Source organism: Vombatus ursinus, unplaced genomic scaffold (genome assembly GCF_900497805.2).
Source record: "Vombatus ursinus unplaced genomic scaffold, bare-nosed wombat genome assembly UNPS02014942.1, whole genome shotgun sequence".
Taxonomy (NCBI): domain Eukaryota; kingdom Metazoa; phylum Chordata; class Mammalia; order Diprotodontia; family Vombatidae; genus Vombatus; species Vombatus ursinus.
The window spans coordinates 6,464,355-6,477,267 of record NW_020954720.1 but is presented as its reverse complement, the minus strand read 5'-3'; the positions used below and the strand labels follow the sequence as shown (position 1 = coordinate 6,477,267).

Here is a 12,913-nt window from a genome sequence, read left to right as displayed (position 1 = left end):
AGAGTTTAGACTTGAACTCAGTTCTTCCTCATTCTGAGACCAGCCTTCTAGGCACTGACATACGTGTATGCATGCAACACCCCCACACCCATACCACATGATACATACGTGTAGGTGTATTTATGTGTATATATTCCACACATATGTAAACAGAAATGCATAAGTATAATAAAATCCATTATGTTTAGATATATACATAAGCACACATTGCAAACATGTAAGCATATATGCAATGATGTCTTGATATATATGTGAATATATGATATATACATGTGCATGTGCATATACATATACACATACATATTTATGTGTGTGTGTGTGTGTGTGTGTGTGCATTCAAGCCACCTTTTAGGAACCTCTCTTTGTGCATCCTTTTTAGCAAGTAGCCAGTAGACACACACACACACACACACACACACACACACACACACACACATACACACAAGTATGGATTATGGAGCTGATGCAAGGGGCCATGGAACTGGCTCAGCTACATAGGCAGTGGCCCAGCCAGAGCAGTTGGGGTGGGGTGCTCGCGAATACTTCCATTATGCGTTCATATATAGGTAAGTGCCACGTACAGGCGTGCTCCCTGCCAAGCATATGCCTCCATGTCAAATCTTCTTTCCAGAAAATCTTCCTCCTTTTTCTCTGGGACTCAGCTTGACTCACCTCTTCTGGGATGCTTTCCCCAATTCCCTCAAATTCTCCTAGGACATATTTAGATTTTCCCTTTGCCTCCAACACTTTCTAACTTTTATTCCATTTAACTGTGTACGTTTTCTTCTCTTTGATGTTTCAAATACATTACACAATCCTTGAGGCAGGGATGGCGGCGTATCCAAGTTTTTATATCCCTGGTGCCTAGCACGATGCTTTGTACATCTTGCGGCTGGAGGGGTCGAGTAAGGCATGCTGGTGCACCATTTCTTCAGTGGAAACTTCACTAATGCAGGTCAGGAGCTTGTCTGCAAATAGTTTTAATAAGCTGTGTGGGACACTTAAAGATTAATCGAGTCGTCTAGGGTTACATTTTTACTCACAAAGATAATATACATCATTGATATTACTTAACCTAGTTATTTTCTGATGCTATGGCCAGCTCTTCACTCTACCAAGGCTACCTTGTTTCCTTCATTGTATGAGTTCTGTGTTCCCCATCTGACATCAGGGGTTTTAGTTACTGGGGGAAATTTGTCCATGTTCCTGGGAGGTGGGGTCCTGATTTGAGGCCCTATCTGGTCTTCATTTGCTGTTGTGGATTGTCTGTTCTTGAGGAGTAATCTTATATTAGGATTACTCCCTGAGAGGGCAGTGATTTGTGATGAGTCTTGGCTCATAGGCTCTTGTCTGAGACAAAACAGTTCAAGACTCTAATTTATTTAATAATAATCAGAAATAGATTGAAGGAATCAGTTAAGTGATGTTAAGTGATTACTTACCATTGTCTTATGAAAAGAACAACTAGTGGGAGGGTGCGGTGCCTGTAGTAAGGAAGACCTGAGTTCAAATACTGCTTCAGACACTTACTAGTTGTTTGACCTTGGCAAGTCACTTAACCTCTGTTCGCCTCAGTTTTCTCCACTCTAAAAGGGGAATAATAATAGCACCTACCTCCCAGAGTTATGAGGGTCCAATGAGATGATATTCATAAAGCATGTAGCACAGTGCCTGGCACATAGTATGTGCTTAATAAATGTTTGTTTTCTTCCTTAGGAAAGGTTAGAAAAAAACATCATTCAGAATCACTCATACAGTCACGGCATATGATGTAAAACTTGTACAGAGAAGTGGTTTGAGTCAAGCAGCCACACGGTATCATCCATTGAGAACCGAATAAAATGGCAGTTTCTAATACTAGTTGTAACCTTGGGCAAGTCACTTAGCTTCTCTGACACTCAATTTCCTTATCAATGAAGTGGAGGAAAATAATATTTACTGTTACTGAATCTCTTTTTCTCTGTCTTTCTGTCTCTGTCTTTCTGTCTGTTGATTTCTGTCTCCCTCTATTTCTCTGTCTCTCTCCATCCGTTCAGCAGTTACTCAGAGGTTATAAAAGGTTAAAGTCTAGAGATTTTATAATTCAAGTTACTACGGATACCCCCATCACTATTGTTTCCCACTTCCCCACTTTCTGTCTACATGGAGACCAGTGTTGCTGGTTTACACTGCCCTCTACCTTCTTGGGAGTAATGAGGCAGTGTGGATGTCTCAACTGGGTTGTTACCATTGGGAATACAATACAAAATTGCACAATCTCAGAGCTGGAAAGGCTCTCAAAGGCCATCAATCTTAATCTAAAGATGAACAAGAATCTTCCCTACAAGGTACCTTGTAAGTAATTATCCAGTCTTTGTTTGAAGTCCTCCAGTGAGAAGGAACCCTCTGTGTCTCAAGGCAGCCCTTCGGCTCTTTGCAACTTTCAACCCCTGCTCCTATTTTTGTCTTCTGGGCCAAGAAGAACATGGCTCTTTTCTTGTCTACATTGACGACTTATCAAATACTTGAAGACAGCAGTCATATTCCCCACGTCTCCTTCTCTTCAGGCTAAACATCTCTAGTTCTTTCAGCCAGTATTCATATGACATGAACTTGAAGACCTTTATAATCCTGAAGATTACGCAGATGTGTTCTGAGTACAGTGGGGCTATAACCTTCCTGTTCAACAAAGAGAAAGATCTTATTAGCTTTTTGGAAGTAGTAGCATATGATTGTCTCATACAAAAATTTTCAGTCCATTAAAAAGTCCTATATATTTTCAGGACATATATGTGTATATATGTACATACACACATACATACATTACATATATACATACACATACACACATATATACACATATACATATGTACACACATATACAGATACATATACACATATACATACATATATATACACATATACATACATACATACATACATGCACATATATATATATGGAGAGAGAGAGAGAGAGAGAACTATATAGTCTAGCAGGATATTCAACTCTGGAGTTACCTCTTTCCTTTTTACCTTGTTAACACCTTGACAGCAATGCTCAATTTTCATTCTCTTGTCTTACCAACTTACCAATCTGTGTATAGGATCAGAGTGTGCATAATAATTGTTTAGAATGTGGGAGTAACTGAGAGTCGTGATGGAGCTTAAGTCTGTAATGTAACTTGCTATGATTTTCTTTTCTGCCCCAGGAGTAATATAAGCATTGTTCTTGGCTTTTCTGTGTCTCTGTTTCTATATGAAGGAAGGAGTGTTACTGATCAGATCGCTGTAGGCAGCAATGGCAGGATATGATTAGAACTCTCATTCAGAAACTACAGGGCTGTTTGTTTTCTTCTTGCCTAGGCAGTAAATACCATCTTGCTAACTTTCTTGCTAAGTAATTTGGCCAGGGAACACTTTGTCATCTTGCATCCTAAAAATAAATGTGAATCTGAAGGTAGTTAGGAGACTACCTACATTCTTGTTGTTTTTCCATTCTGGGAAAAACTAAAAGTGCCCATGGGGGACAATGGTGAGAGTTGAACAGTTCAAGTCACTTTAAAAGCAAAGCATCCCCCAGAAAAACCAAGAAGTTCTTCATTAGCACTCTTTGTCCCCTAACTCTGTACATTTGCTGTGAATCTACAAAAAGAGTTGCAATACACAAATCTGTTCTCAAGAAGCTTATAGTCTCATCAAGGAGATACAACTGACAAATAAGACACTCTTTGAAAACAGTTGGGTAACACACGCCAGGAGATGCTGCCGGCAGGAGCCCTTGGTTTCTATTGATAACTCCAGCGCTTCCGCCAGCCCTTGTCACAGGGCCATGGCCACGGCCAACCCCACAGTGTATTTCAATATCACTGTTGATAACAAGCCCTTGGGCCTAGTTACTTTCTAGCTCTTTGCAAACAAGATTCCAAAGACGGCAGAAAGCTTCCATGTTCTGAACATTGGAGAGAAGTGATTTGATTACATGGGATTCTACTTTCACAGAATCATTCCTGGGTTCATGTACCAGGGTGGTGACTTCACACACTAAAATAACACTGGTGGCAAGTCTATCTCTTGGAAGAAATTTGCTGATTATAATTTCATCCTGAAGCTTAGTGTTCCTGGTATCCTGTCTATGGCAAATGCTGGACCCAACACAAATGGCCAGTTTTTTCATCTGTTTTAATGTCCTAGTTTTTTAATCTGTACTACTAACATTGATTGGTTGGATGGCAAGCATATGGTCTTAGACTTTGAACATCATGGAAGCCACAGAGTGATTCAGAACCCGAGATAGCAAGACCAGCAAGAAAATCGTCAATGCTGACTGTGGACAACTCTCATAAGTTTTTTTCAATATCTATATCTATATCCATATCTATATCTATATCTATATCTATATATCTTAACCACCAAAACATTTTTCTTTTTTCAACATTATCCTATTTTTAACTTTATTTTAAAAAATTTATTTCAAACTTAAATATGCAATAAGAAAAGAAAAAGAAACACATCATAAACTTTAATATTAAAACTTAAATACAAAATAAGAAAAGAAAAAAAATTGCCATGTGTGCAGCAGAACAGAAGAGAGGATTCAAAATATACAACAATAAATTTCCATTTCAAGAAAACCTGTGTAATAAATACTATGCATTGTGTTCAAAGCTTTCCATCTTTGCTTCCTTGTAAATTTTCTTTTGTCCTCTGCTGTGCCAAACCATTTTTCTGTCGCTAGGGAGAGTACTCTCAAACTGTGTTTGCTTTTATACACTATAATCCTTGCGCTCTCATTTACTGCAATTCTCTTTGGATTTCATTTCCTTTTCCTTCCCCAAGTTTAGCAAGACTGCAAAGTTAAGCTCATGATTATGAAATAAAAACTAAGTTAGAGAAAAAACCCCAACAACTTAGGGTTGATATGGGGTGAAACCAAAGTCAAAAAAAGGTGAGACTAGCCTAGAGATTTAAAAAAAGGGCGTGATTCGGATTGGTAAGGCGTCCAATAATAACTCATGCATTGAGGTTTACATAGCACGTTCCTCACAACACCTCTGTGAGGTAGACAGTATAGGAATCATCACCCCTATTTTGTAGATGAGGAAATTGAGGCTAAGGGAGTTAAAAGTGAGATGCCTAGAATCACATGTGTAGTAAATATTGGAGCCAAGATTTGGATCTACATCTCTCAAGTCCAGTGTTCTTTCCACTATAACATAGTTTTATATTGTTTCTTCAAAAAATTGTCATTGCTTTTTAGAGGTCTTGGATTAGGTTTTTAACTAGTATTCCACTGCTTGTACACCACAACTGCAATAAGAATTCTGGCGGTGCTGAAATACCATTAGTGATATAGGGTCATAGATTTGGAGCTAGCAGAGCCAGACCTTAGAGCTCATCTAGTCTAAACTCCTCATTTTTCAAATGAGGAAACTGAGGTCCACGTAAGTTGGCTTTCCCAGAGTTACAACAGTTGCAAATGGGAGAGGTGGGACTTGAAGCAAAATCTTCAGACTCCAAATCTAGCATCCTTTCCTCCATGCTATGCTGCAGTCCATCCATCCCCTCCCCCTGGCTCTCCTATAGAGCTAGCATGAAAGTCAAAGATAACTGTCCATCTAACAGGTTACCCAGCGAATTCTGAGAAATCACGGAAGCCTCATGTTGGCTGCTTTCATTCCCCAGCTATGTGTTCTCTTTGAATCTGTGTAGAATGGGATTCCAGTGGTTGCTGCTCACTATAGACTCAATTCCTTTGCACCTTGTAATCTAAAAAGGTTTGTCCTTTCAAAACATATACTTACCATGATTTACCCCAAGTGCTGAAATTTGCCTTTAAATGCAGTAAGTATGAAGTCAGAAGAATGTTGGCTAGAACATTGATGCTCTAAATACTTTGGATTAAAAAGAGATAAATTTTAATGAAACAATAATTCCATTTGTGTGCTCTGCATTTGCATGCCACTGAGGAATCCAAAATGACTATCACATTCCTACAGGCATCAATTGATTACAAATACTGTTAAAATGACTTGTTTCATTTCCTTTCCTGATTTTGCTACATAAATATTACACATGGTCTTGAAATTCAAGTTGGATTTTTGAATAATGTACTCTAAAAATGAAATATAAACTAATTTCTTATTTATTTATTTATTTATTTTTTAGCCAAGTGGGGTTAAGTGACTTGCCCAGGGTCACACAGCTAGTAAGTGTCAAGTGTATGGTCAGAGGTCGAATTTGAACTCAGGTCCTCCTGACTTCAGGGCCGGTGCTCTATCCATTGCGCCACCTAGCTGTCCCTAAACTAATTTCTTAATATTGGTTTATGTGGGAACAGGAGGATACAGTTCTGGTTCATTTTGGCTTCACTATTGAGCAAATTATTTACCTACTTCCTTGAGATATTGTTTGGCTTATCTGAATTCTGTCTCAAAGAGGAGTGTGAATCTCTCTCTCTCTCTCTTTCTCTCTCTCTCTCTCCCCTCTCCTCTCCCCTCTCTCCCTCCCTTTTTTCTCTCCCTCCTTCTCTCTCTTCCTCATTCCCTTGCTTTCCTCTCTCTCCCCCTCACCCTTTTCTCCCCCCCTTTCTTTCTCTCTTTCTCTTCTCTATTATAGCTAAACTATACTTCTAAACAGTATAACAGCTATAATTTAGGACTGCATACCCTTAATAAGTAAGTTTGTTGATTATCCCTTAGTAAAAGGGACTCAGCACACTAGAAAGAATATTAAACATCTAATATTAGCTTTGGGGAAAAGGAGTAATGAGGAATATAATTTATCACTGGATTGTATCTTCTTGAGGGTGGGATAGGTCTGATTTATATATGTGTCTTCCCTAGTACACAGTGCTTTGCAATACTATGGAAGGCATCTGATAAATGGTTGTTGAATGAATGAATAAATAAGAAAAGCCAGTTTCATCTAATGAAGGCTGTAACTGCTTTAGAAAAGAGACCATTGAATTATGAACAAAAGTCTTCATGCAGGCTTTCTCTACTGATTATTTGATTGATGATTTATTTTTGTTGGGTATTGAACCTAAACCTTGAACCATACATTGAAAAAAACATAGAGGCAAACCAGTCTTTCAAAATTAAATTTCTAAGTTCTATTTCAGTGATTTTCATCACTTCTAGTCTTTGTAAACAGAAATCATTATCATTCACAATTTTTCTAAAGTGCTTAAGTTGCATGTTTTCATACTAGTCATCCTTCTCTGAGGAAAAGACGCTTCCATTCTTTGATATACCAGTGACCTCACTGGTATGGGTAATCTCTGCATTAGTGCAGATCACTACTGACAGAGCCTACTCATTGTATGTGGTTATTATCCAGTCCCTCCTTAAGGACTTTCAGGGATTATCTATCTAAAGCACTGAAGACCTTCCTCTAGGTCTTTTAGCATTTTGTGGGTCCATCTGTTGTCCTTTAATTTCCCTATGTGACCAGCCCACCTCCTTTCCCAATCATAAATGAGATACAATGCAATATGGCAAAGTTAATGGATTTGGGTTCAATTCTCCACTCTTACTACTTGTGTGACTTTGAACAAGCTACATAACCTTTCTTGGCTTCAGTTAAGTAACGAAGGGGTTGGACTAAATAATTTCTAAAGCTCCTTGCAGCTCTAAATCTGTGATCTCTTGCCTTTTGTGACACTTTTACCTCAGAAGTCATTGTTGACAACGTATAGCAACCTAATTGCATTCACCATATGTTTTATCATTGTCCTCTGAGCTACCTACAATTTTGGTTATTCAGAGATCATGGGGTTCCATTTATAGTCATGCAGCTTCACTTGGAGGATACTGGTGCCAAAAAAAGATGGATTTTGCTTCAGGGAGAAGCTTGACAATCAATGAAGTTTCTGCATAATTCTTCAAATGTTCTATAGCCTATTTGGTATAATTCTGGGCCCTGATCATTGTTCTTATGTGGTATCTGCTCTAATCAGGACTAATTGACTAATACAATGGTTTGACATTTCTGTATATGTCATGATTTGATTTGTAGGCATTCTTCATCCACTTGATTTTTCCTGTATGGATGGTTAGGATGATCTTTTATGAGTGGCTATGGATTCACTAAGGAGAGTCTATATGCAGAACAATGTCACATTCAAACCTTGTTTCTTGGAAAAGGGACATAATGATTAAAAAAACCCCAACCCTTTAAGTTCATTACTTTGCAAAGTTTTACAGTTGAAAGGGCCTGCATTAAGATACCTTTGCTGCTTTCTGTGACAAATGGCTCAGGTGGCACTATATTTTTGCAGATATGCTCACTACCCCAGGTTGCTATCACTGAAATGGTTGACCCACAGGTTCAAGAGATTAGGTTCACTTCAGGAAATACAGAATGATTTTCTTTTCCTGTCATAAGATCGTTAAAGAGACTTAAAACAAACCCTAGGCCTTCTTAAATGCTGGACTCACTCATTCTTAATCTTTCAGTGGCTGAAAGGCAGAAAAGCTTTGGATTGATGGCCCAAAGGCTTATATATTTAACTTTCAATGATCTTCTGGACATTTCTACTCACCACTTACAGGGAGCATTAGTGTGCTGGGCAATCTGCCTGATACTTTCAATGTTTGTGCCATAGAGACAAATGGATCAGATAGGGATGCTGTCACAGTAGGCCCAGGACAATGTCAGCTATTACTGAGGAGAGGGACCAATTGAATGTTGACCAAGCAGTTTATCAGAGTCACTAATACCATCAGACAGGAGGTTGTATTAAAGCAAGGCTCTTAACCTGGAGACGTCTAAGTCACTTCCCCGACCCACAAATACGTAGAATTATCAGCCTAAGTGGAAAGTTGAGGGGGGCAGGAAATGAGGGGAAGTGAAGATCATATTTTTTTTACTGGATGGAAAAAACTATCTCTGTGCCAAGTAAGGACTTTCTGGATGAGGTCTTGAATCAGAAATTAAGACACTAGACTATCTACTGGCCTACAGATTTATGAGTAAGGGAGTGTCCTGGTTATGGTGATGAAACACAGGGAGCTGTAAAGGCAGCTGCCCAGAAGATATGGGGTGGCCAAATGAATTCAGACACTTGTATTTGTTCCTTTTTCATGCCTGTTCATTTATAGCTCCTTATCTTGGGCCAATAAAGGGAAACTATGATTCCTGGGAAAATTTTGTGGGACTATGAAGAGTTTATTCGATTTTGCAGGGCAATATGGAAAAGCTGACCCTTGTTCCAAATCAAAGGCAGTGGGGTAACAGCGGTGGCAACACAGAGCCTCTTATCAAAGGTAGTGAATGTAGGTAGCAAAGGTAGCAAAAAAAGCTTGTCAAATCTGCTAGGGAGTTCAACAGGTTTTGAGGGCAGTAGTGGGTCCCATGGGAGATAAGTAATTGCTAGAGACTAAAATGGAAGCAGATAAATCAGGAAACTGATGTGAGAATATGACAAAAGGGTAGAAGCACTGGACAGATAATGAGGTGAAGCCTCAAAGAATATGAGTAATCATTGGGTAAATACATACCTTCCTAATTACTTCTCTTTCTCTATCATCTTTTTCATAGTTAAAACTCCTAACAAATCATAGTTTGCATTTACTGCCCATACTTTCTCATTACTGATTCACTTCTCCACCCCTTGCTTTCTGGCTAACCACTATAAGGAGATGGTGATCGTATTCAGTAGAAGTTATGATATGGTTTTTTATTTTTTTATGCCTTGCATCTAGCGCAGTACTTAACATATAATAGGTGCTTAATAAATTATTGTTATTGACTTGTTCAGTCATTTTTGTCATTCTGACTCTTTGTGACCCCTTTTGGGGTTTTCTTGGCAAAGATACGGCAGTGGTTTGCCATTTCCCTCTCCTACTATTTTACAGAAAAGGAAACTGAGGCAGACAGGGTGAAGTGACTTGTCCAGGGTAAATGTCTGAGGCCAGATTTGAATTCATGCAGATGAGTCTTCCTGATTTCATACATGGCACTTTATCTACTGCACCACCTATCTGCCTCTGTTATTGACCAGAATGTCATTAAAAGATCCTACAAAATAATAATACTAGGTCAAAAAAAATTTTGTGGGGTAGTTATTTACATAGGAACTGTGCTTCCAGAAAGGAGGGGGCAGAGTGTGGCTGAGTGGAAGTTAGGCTGAACCCCTGATTGGTTGGCAGGAACCAGAGGACAGTCTTAGGTGGTGATAGGGATCAGAGGAACTGGTGGATTGGGGTAGTTTAATCTGGGGCAATCTTTCTAATTAAAAATTTAATTTTCATTGTAGTCTAATTTTAATTTGTGAAGAATATTGTGGGTCTAAGGATAGTATGGTGGACACAATAGTGGACGTGGAGTCTAAAGAGTCCTGTCTTTGTCATTGACTGTGAGATGCAATGAAAATTAATAAGTGATTCTTCTTACTTTTGCTGAAGCATTTTAGTATGCAATTGAGCCAGAGAGAATATAAGAAATGAGCTTCCCTGATTCTCTCTTTGGCTGAAAGTCCTGGCCAGCTATTGTGACAATCTGTTGGTGCTGGCTCTTCTTTAGTGAGGTAAGCTGATGCCAGCCGTTCAAACATTCACAAAAATGATCTGTTGGTTGGCATGGTGTTATCCTTATTCGTGTGTATCATTTTGTCATTCTTTGCCGTGCAAGCAGAAAAGACTCCTCTACTGCCAATGGTGGTCCTGGAGTTTCCTTCTACAGATTCCATTCATGCTCCCTGGTGAGTGTTAGTTGGTGTGCTGCCATCTGTCTTTGTACTATTAACCCACTCAATTGGACATCAAGTGATTCTTTTGCACGGTTGTTTTCTTTTTCTGTTCGGATGAATAATGTGCTACTGTTATTATGTATGCTTGGGGACACTTTTTACTAATGACAGGCCTTTTTAGACAGGATGGACATGAGGACACTTCCATGTAAATTTAGTGCAGCTGAGAGGAGATTCATTTAAGCCATCGCTGAATGTGTGGTAAGTAGCCAGCTCTCAGAAGGGCAATCCTTGACATACTGGAGTTACCTGATAGGGTAGCAGGAAAAGACTAATTCTTGTTGGTCACAGCTACCCCATAAAAGCAGAATGAGAGACCAATGAACTCCATGTGTTCAACTGAATTTACATTCTCAATGTCTACATAAGCAGAATTAGGCTTTGGAAACACATTTTCCTTGTTTCTATTTCTCATTTAGTTGCCAAGGTGACCCTCTTGTATTCCATCTATATTGAGATAATTATCACCTAACTAAAGACTTCTGGTGGTGGGCAGATTATCATTGGAGTGCAGCAATGTGGAATCTGTCAATTGATAAGAAGACATTTCTAATCTAAAAACAACAACAGCAACAAACCATGTTTCCTCCCCTCCCCTTGTTGTTTATTTTATAATTGAAAGTATGCACTTTAGCCTGACTTCATGATTCTTGCCAGCCCAAGTGCAGAAATCAATTTTTCCTGTAATTCTGTAATCTGCAAATGAATTAAGATAGAACACTCAGACACACCCCACCACCACTATTACATAGCTTTTCAAATTACAATTATAGAGATTACAGGCAAAAATAACCAAGCAGGTGACTGAACTTATCCTTTGCCAAGAGAATATAACTCTCTGAAAGGGGACATTTGATATCAATCCAATAACCAAGAAGAAAACTGAATTGTGTAATGTGAGTTAAATCCTCCACTAGAGATTTATTCTGATAGCTTATTGTAGTGTGAAAATGACTCTGAGTTCCTAAAGTTTATGCCATAGGAATATTAGTCCTAGTTGATCCTATAAGCCAGAGAGGCCAGGGTATAGACTCAATGCTTGAGAAATAGCCTCCTTAAGTTCTGAAAGATGCTTCGCCACTAGGTTGGCTATTAGGTGATTATTTTGGTCATATCAGCTTATAAAACTATTAACTACATCATGAAGGTTTCATAATCTGCAGATGAAAAGTGAAAACCTCAATAGATAAAATCATCAGTTCTTGTCACATGAGTTTATCCCCGTCTATCAACTTATCTTTGATGTTAGTATGTGCAAATATATGCATAAATACAAATTAAAGTGGCTATCTCAACATATTTATATGATAAGCAACTCCCTTTTAAAATTTGAAAATGTTGGTTTTTTCCAAATTACATGTAAATAATTTTTAACATTTGTTTTTTTTTTAAATTTTGGATTCCAAATTATTTTTCTTCCTCCCCACTCCTTGAGAAGGCAAACAATTTCATATAGGTTTTACATATGTCATCATGCCAACCATATTTCTATATTAGTCATGTTAAAGTCAAGAAATAGGGTAGAAAAAATTGACAAACAACAAAAAAAGAACCTGGCCATAGAAAGTTAAAATCAAAACACAAACTCTGAAGACAACAATGTCAAAACTGGTATATCCAAAGCCTCAAAGAAAAATGTGAATTGGTCAGGCCCAAAAAGAATTCCTTGAAGAGCTTGAAAAGGATTTTAAAAACCAAATAAGAGAGGAAGAGAAAAATAAATGAGAGTGATGCAAGAAAATCATGAAAAAATACTGAAGAAAATACTACCTTAAAAATAGAATAGACCAGATGGTAAAAGAGTCACAAAAGTCCACTGGAGAGAAGTCCTTAAAAAGCAGAATTGACCAAATGGAAAAAGATACATAAAAATTCACTGAAGAGAAGAACTAAAAAGCATAAGTGGTCATGTAGAAAAAGAGGTACAAAAATTCAATGAAGAAAAGAACTCCTTAAAAAGTAGAATTGGACAAATGGAAAAGCTCACTAAAGCAAATAATTCCTTAAAAATTAGAATTGGGCAAGTGGAAGCTAAGGAGACATCAAGAAACAATCAAACAAATCAAAAGAATAAAAAAATAGAATAAAAATGGGGATTGAGCTCCACTCTCATCTTTGTGCTACAGACATTTGATTGACCTTCTAAGATGTCTTGGATTGGAATATTATTTCACTCCACCCTTT

The 12,913-nt window shown here is 38.1% G+C and overlaps 1 pseudogene; it reads left to right on the top strand.

The window, feature by feature from the left end:
- Positions 1-3,808: 3,808 nt before the first annotated feature.
- On the top strand, positions 3,809-4,322 carry LOC114029946 (annotated as a pseudogene).
- The last annotated feature ends 8,591 nt before the right edge of the window (positions 4,323-12,913 follow it).